General features: G+C 45.2%; 1 non-coding gene across 1 annotated transcript; it reads left to right on the top strand.

The window, feature by feature from the left end:
- Positions 1 to 3,819: 3,819 nt before the first annotated feature.
- TRNAA-CGC (transfer RNA alanine (anticodon CGC)) lies at positions 3,820 to 3,891 on the top strand. The gene has a single exon. It is a non-coding gene; the product is annotated as a tRNA-Ala (tRNA).
- Positions 3,892 to 7,185: the final 3,294 nt, after the last annotated feature.

The raw sequence follows: 7,185 nt of genomic DNA, 5'->3' as shown, positions 1-7,185 counted from the left end.
TAAAATTTGTATGACCACCAATTATGCTTGCTATCATGTTACCCTTAGCTGACTTCTTTGCTAGATTCAATTTCCTAGTAAGTTCCTTCAATTTCTCCTTACTTCCATAATCATTTCTAACTCTATTTCATTTCAACCTGCATCTCCTTCTTAGTCTCTTTACTTCTGTGTTATAATATAGTGGATCTTTACATTTCCTTACCACCTTTAAAGGTACAAACCTATTTTTACATTCCTCAACAATTGCTTTAAACCCATCCCAGAGTCTGTTTACATTTTTATTTACCGTTTTCCAGCGCTCATATATACTTTTTAAAACCTCCCTCATGTATGTTTTATCAGCCATATGGTACTGCCTAACAGTCCTAATTTTAATACCTTCCTTTCTTTCACATTTATTTTTAACTACGACAGAAACAGCTTCGTGATCACTAATACCATCTATTACTTCGGTTTCTCTATAGAGCTCATCTGGTTTTATCAGCACCACATCCAAAATATTCTTTCCTCTAGTTGGTTCCATCACTTTCTGAATCAGGTGCCCTTCCAATATTAAATTATTTGCCATTTGTTATTCATGCTTTCTGTCGTTCGCATTACCTTCCCAATTAACATTTGGTAAATTGAGATCACCCGCTACAATCACGTTCCTTTCCTTATCGTTTCCCACATAGCTGATTATCGTATCAAATAATTCTGAATCAACGTCAGCGCTATTTCTCCAAATGGTCTGCAGTCTGAAATAAAATAAGAATATCATCGGCAAATCTCAAGGTTTTTATTTCCTTTCCTTGGATTGTGATTACTTTTCCAAAGTCCCTTTGATTTCCTTCAATGCCTGATCTACGGTATATAAACATTGAAAAGGAGAGGGGCCAAACAGCAGCCTTGCCTCGCTCCTTCCTGGACTGTAGCTCTCTTTCAAAGCTCTCGATTCTTATCACTGCAGACTGATTTTTTTAAATACACATTGTAGATAATTCTTCGTTCTCGGTATCTGATCGCGATCACCCTCAGAATCTCAAACAGCTTCGTCCAATCGACATTATCGAATACCTTTTCCAGATCTACGAAAGCCATGTACGTCACACGTAAAGCCAGGATTTCTTCACGTCTTTCTAAATTTCTTCTGTCACACCAGACAAATTCTGGGGTTGTACCTTAATTAAGGCCACGGTCGCTTCCTTCCCATTCCCAGGCCTTTCCTATCCCATCGTCGCCTTAAGACCTATCCGTGTCGGTGCGACGTAAAGCAAATAGCAAACATTTCTTCTGAAGCCAAACGGATCTTCCCCCAACTCAGCTTAAACTTGTCCTCGCATTCTTCTGTAAATATTACGTCTTCAAATGATGCAATATCACTGTCATGTCATCCTTTTTTGAACTATTATATCTGATTTTTCTTTCTTTTTTCATCCTTTTACCTCCAGGCTTGGTTTTTCCCTCGGACTCAGCGAGGGATCCCACCTCTACCGCCTCAAGTGCAGTGTCCTCGAGCGAGATACTTTAGGGTCCGGGGGATACAACTTCTAAGGATGACCAGTACCTCGCCCAGGCGGCCTCATCTGCTATGTTGAACAGCGGGTCTTCTGGTGGGGGTGAGGGGGATATTGCAAGGGATAGACAAGGAGGAGGTAAGGAAGGGGCCGCGGCCTAAGTTAGGTACCATCCCGGTATTTGCCTGGAGGAGAAGTGGGAACTGCAGAAAACCACTTCGAGGATGGCTGAGGTGGGAATCGAACCCCCCTCTACTCAGTTGACCTCCCGAGACTGAGTGGACCCCGTTCCAGCCCTCGTACCGCTTTTCAAATTGCGTGGTAGAGCCGGGAATCGAACCCGTACTTCCGGCGGTGACAGCTAATCACCATCTAACCACTGCACGATAGAGGCGGACGAGATTGTTTTCCTTATTTTATACACAGTTCAAAAAAGTGTAGGGGAACATTTTTTAACGTCTGGTATGTGAACGTTAATTTGGTAGATGGGGTTCCAATGGTCGCACAGCATACCTTGAGACCTCAGCTATTCAGGGTATGTCAAATCGAAGTTATACTCCATCTGTAGGCGTAGCCATGAATTAAACTGTCAGGTGACCCCTCAAATCATAGAGAACAGCGGTGCGTCCATGTGTCGTCGTGAGGTACACAGACTAGTGAGGTCATTTGATCACGTTGCACATAAACCAGCACATCTTAACGAGGTTCAAGTTGCAGGGGCCGTCACTTTGATCGGGGAAGAATGGACTTTTCGTTGTGTTGTTGTGGATCTCAATGTGTCTCCATCACTTGTGGAATCGCTGCAAAGAGACAGGCTAGTTATGGACAAGGTCGTGGGCGCATGACAATCACACAGGATGACCGATATCTGACCATCTGTGCGTTCAACAGCTGCCAGAGAACTGCAACAAGACCTCGGGAGAGTCACTGGAGTGATGGTGTCTGACCAGACAGTAAGGAACAGGTTAAGACAAGTGTCCTTACGACCCAGACGTCCTGTTCGAGTGCTCCGTTTAACGCAGCAACATCGCGCTGCTCGCCTTCTGTTTGCCCGTACCCACGCCAACTGGCAACTTCGCCAGTGGAGACCTGTGTTGTTCACATACGAGTCCAGATTTCCCCTGAAACAGCGCGATGGACGTCAACGTGAATGAAGACGCCGTGGTGAGCAGTGCATGCCAAATGTTGTCCAGGAAGGTGACCGATTCGGACAACGTTCTCTGATGGTGTGGGGTTGCGTCAGTATTGATGGCCGTACGGATCTTGTCGTCGTCCGTGGTAATCTTACCGCTGCGGGGTGTATCGAGCAGATACTGCTATAACATGTGATGGTTGCTGCATAAGGTGTTGGCGCTGAATTCGTACTCATGCACGACAATGCCAGGGCTCATGTAACGTGCATCACCAGAGCTGTCTTTCGAGAACTAGACATTCAAGAGATGGAATGGCCAGCAATGATTCCCGACCTTAATCCCATCGAGCATGTGTGGGATAGGCTTGACAGAAGTATTCGTGGGCGTCCTGTTCCTCCACAGACTCTCCAAGACCTCGAGCAGTCTCTCATTGAAGAATGGGACCTAATACTGCAACGTGACCTCCATCGACTTATACAGAACATGCCACGTAGGTGCGAAGCTGTGATAAATGCTCGTAGAGGACATACACCATGCTGAAGCTTTCCAACTGTGATGAAATCCACCCTGGAGGACTGTTATCACTTTGTTTTCGCCCCTATTTGGACATTTCCCTTTGTGTTCTGAAAATGAACGCGAATCCATCGATATTCTTTTGAATACTTCAACGGTAAAGAATAAAGGTTTAGTTGGTAATAAACCTGTGTGTGAGGTATTGTTTTGTTGAGCATGGCGTACGTTAAAAACATGTTCCCCTAATTTTTTGAACAGCGTATTATTTTAAATAACTGTTCACGATACGTACAACACTAGGAGTGGAAAGCGAGGCTCAGTGAAAATAAAAAACATTTACGATAAGTTGGAGAATCTACTGGAGATAGTTACTCCGGTCGTCTCTTTAACCGCTCAGTTGCTTACTGTATTTCGCCTCTCTCGAGCCGTGAACGTGCTGTGACCTCACAAGTTAACGAGTTGTTTGAGGCTGGTTTAGATCATTCATAGAGACTTGCAGACTAAACAAGGCGTAACAGCCAATAACTGTTATGTTTTTATGAATAATGGACTTAAGAAGGAGTATTACATGGAGATAAGGGCACTGTAGCACTGTAGCTAGTTTATGAGGGAGATATCGCGTGCCACATTTGGGACTGTAGAAAATTGATTCAGTTTGTTAGACCGAGCTGTAATATGGGGGTGTAGCTCAGTGGTAGAGCGTCCGCTTCGCATGCGGAAAGTCCTGGGTTCAAATCCCAGTTCCTCCAAACGTATTTTGAGGCTGAGTAGACACCGTTTACGTCGTCGTATCACGTATCACTTTTCAGTTTTTTTGTGACAGCCGATCACACTAACCACTACATCACAGAGGCAGACTACAAAATTAAACAAATATTAAAGCACAGCTTTTTAATTTATTCTGCATTGTTTGAAACCAATTGTAATTGTCGTGTCTTAAAAACTAATAATCTGGAAGACCTTCTTTCTTTCTTCCTCTCTTTCATTCTTTCTTTCTATCTATCTGTTTACTCTCCAGGGTTGGTTTTTCCCTCGGACTCAGCGAGGGATCCCACCTCTACCCCCTCAAGGGCAGTGTTCTGGAGCTTCAGACTTTGGATCGGGGGATACAACTGGGAGGATGACCAGTACCTCGCCCAGGTGGCCTCATCTGTTATGTTGTACAGGGGCCTTGCGGGGGATGGGAAGGTTGGAAGGGATACATGAGGAAGAGGGAAGGAAGCGGCCGTGGCCTTAAGCTAGGTACCATCCCAGCATTCGCCTGGAGGAGAAGCGGGAAACCACGGAAAACCACTTCCAGGATGGCTGGGGTGGGAATCGAACCCACCTCTACTCAGTTGACCTCCCGAGGCTGAGTGGAACCCGTTCCAGCCCTCGTACCACATTTCAAATTTCGTGGTAGAGCCGGGAATCGAATCCGGGACTCCGAGGGTTGCAGCTAACCACACTGACCACTACACCACAGAGGCGAACTTCTATAACTTCTTATGGTCAAATTTCGCCAAAACATTCTCCTCTCTCAAAATCGATTCAATACTCCTTCATTCGTGATTCGATCTGCCCATCTCACCTTCAGCATTCTTCTGCAACACCACAATTCAAAAGCGCCTATTCTCTTTCTTTCTGTGAAAGTTATCGTTCATGTTTCACTTACATACCATGCCGTGCTAGAGACGAAAGTCTTCAAACAAGTCTTTCTAATTCCTATATCAATGTTCGAAGTGAGCAAGTTTCTTTTCTTAACAAATGCCTTTCTGCATTTTAGGTCCCCCTTACTTCTGACATCGCTAATTGTTTTATTACCCAAGTAACAATATTCATCTACTACCTTCAAGAATTCATTTCCTAATCTAATATTTCTTGCATTAACTGACCTTGTTCGACTGCACTCCCTTACTTTTATTTCGGACTTATTTATTTCATCTTGTACTCCTTACTCAAGACTTCGTTCATACCATTAAGCAATTTCTCCAGATCGTCTGCAGTCTCAGATAAAATAACAATATCATCGGAAAATCTCAGGGTTTTGATTTCCTTTCCTTGAATTGTGATTACTTTGCCAAAGTCATCTTTGATTTCCTTCAACGCCTGATCTATATAAACATTGAGAAGGAGAGGGGTCAAACAGCAGCCATGCCTCACTCTTTTCTGGACTGTAGCTGCTTTTTCAAAGCTCTCGATGCTCTTCACTTCAGAGTGATTTTTATACAGATTGTAGATAATTCTTCGTTCTCGGTATTTGATCCCGATGACTTCCAGAATCTCAAATATCGACATTATCGAAATCTTTGCCAGATCAACGAAGGCCATGTACTGTAAGTGGGCTCTAAGCTCACACGTGAAGTCAGCATTTCTTCACGTCTTCCTACATTTCTTCTGAAGCCAAATGGATCTTTTCCCAACTCTGCTTCAACTTGTCTCTCCATTCTTCTGTAAATATTGCATGTTAAAATGATGCAATATCACCGTCATGTCATCCTTTTCTTCGAGCTATTATATGTGATTTTTATATCTTTATTAATCCGTTTACTTTCCAGGTTTCGTTTTTCCCTCGGACTCAGCGAGGGATCCCACCTCCACCATCTCAAATGCAGTGTCCCGGAGCGAGAGACTTGGTGTCCGTGGGATACAACTTCTAAGGAGGACCAGTACCACGCCCAGGCGGCCTCATCTGCTATGTTGAACAGGGGGTCATGTGGTGGGGGTGGGTTATTGCAAGGGATAGACAAGGAAGAGGTAAGGAAGGGGCCGTGGCCTTAAGTTAGGTACCATCCCGGCATTTGCCTGTAGGAGAAGTTGGAAAGTGCGGGAAACCACTTCGAGGATGGCTGAGCTGGGAATCGAACCTTCCTCTATTCAGTTGACCTCCAGAGACTGAGTGGTCCCCGTTCCAGCCCTCCTACCACTTTTCAAATTGCGTGGCAAAGCCGGGAATCGACCCCGTATCTCCGGCGGTGACAGTTAATCACCATCTAACCATTACATGGCAGAGGCGGACGAGATTGATTTCCTTACTTTATACAGTTCAAAAAAAATAAGGGAAAATATTTTGTAAAGTCTGGTATGTGAACGTTAATTTGGTAGATGAGGTCCCAATAATCGTACAGACCGGGCGAGTTGGCCGTGCGTGTAGAGGCGCGCGGCTGTGAGCTTGCATCCGGGAGATAGTAGGTTCGAATCCCACTATCGGCAGCCCTGAAAATGGTTTTCCGTGGTTTTCCATTTTCACACCAGGCAAATGCTGGGGCTGTACCTTAATTAAGGCCACGGCCGCTTCCTTCCAACTCCTAGGCCTTTCCTGTCCCATCGTCGCCATAAGACCTATCTGTGTCGGTGCGACGTAAAGCCCCTAGCAAAAAAAATAAAAAAAAATAAAAAAAAATCGTACAGCACATCTTGAGACCTTAGCTACACAGGGTATGTCAAATCGAAGTTATACTCCGTCTGCAGGCGTAGCCATGCATTAAACTGTCAGGGGACTCCTCAAAACAAAATGAATAGGGGTGCGTCCGTGTGACGTGAGGTGTACAGACAGATGCGGTCATTTGAACACGTTGTACACAAACCAGCACATCCCATGAGACATCTTAACGAGGATCAAGTTGCAAGGGCCGTCACTTTGATCGCAGAAGAATGGACTATTCGTCGTGTTACTGAGGATCTCAATGTCTCTTCGTCAGTTGTTCAGCGCTTGTGGTATCGCTACAGTGAGACAGGCTATCTCACAAGGAGGGTTGGACAAAGTCGTGGACGAATGGCAGCCCCACAGGATGTCCGATATCTGACCATCTGTGCGTTGCGTTGTCGTTCAGCAGCTGCCAGAGAACTGCAACAAGACCTCAGGAGGGTCACTGGAGTAACGGTGTCTGACCAGACAATAAGGAACAGATTAAGAGAAGCGTCCTTACGACCCAGACGTCCTGGTCGAGTGCCCCGTTTAACGAAGCAACATCGCGCAGCTCACCTTCTGTTTGCCCGTACCCACGCCGACTGGCAACTTCACTAGCAAGCTGCCTTGACGTGACACCGACACACACACAGTG

The sequence above is a fragment of the Anabrus simplex genome, chromosome 3 (genome assembly GCF_040414725.1).
Source record: "Anabrus simplex isolate iqAnaSimp1 chromosome 3, ASM4041472v1, whole genome shotgun sequence".
NCBI lineage: Eukaryota > Metazoa > Arthropoda > Insecta > Orthoptera > Tettigoniidae > Anabrus > Anabrus simplex.
Note: the sequence above shows the minus strand (reverse complement) of the source record. Positions and strands in the feature narration are given on the sequence as shown.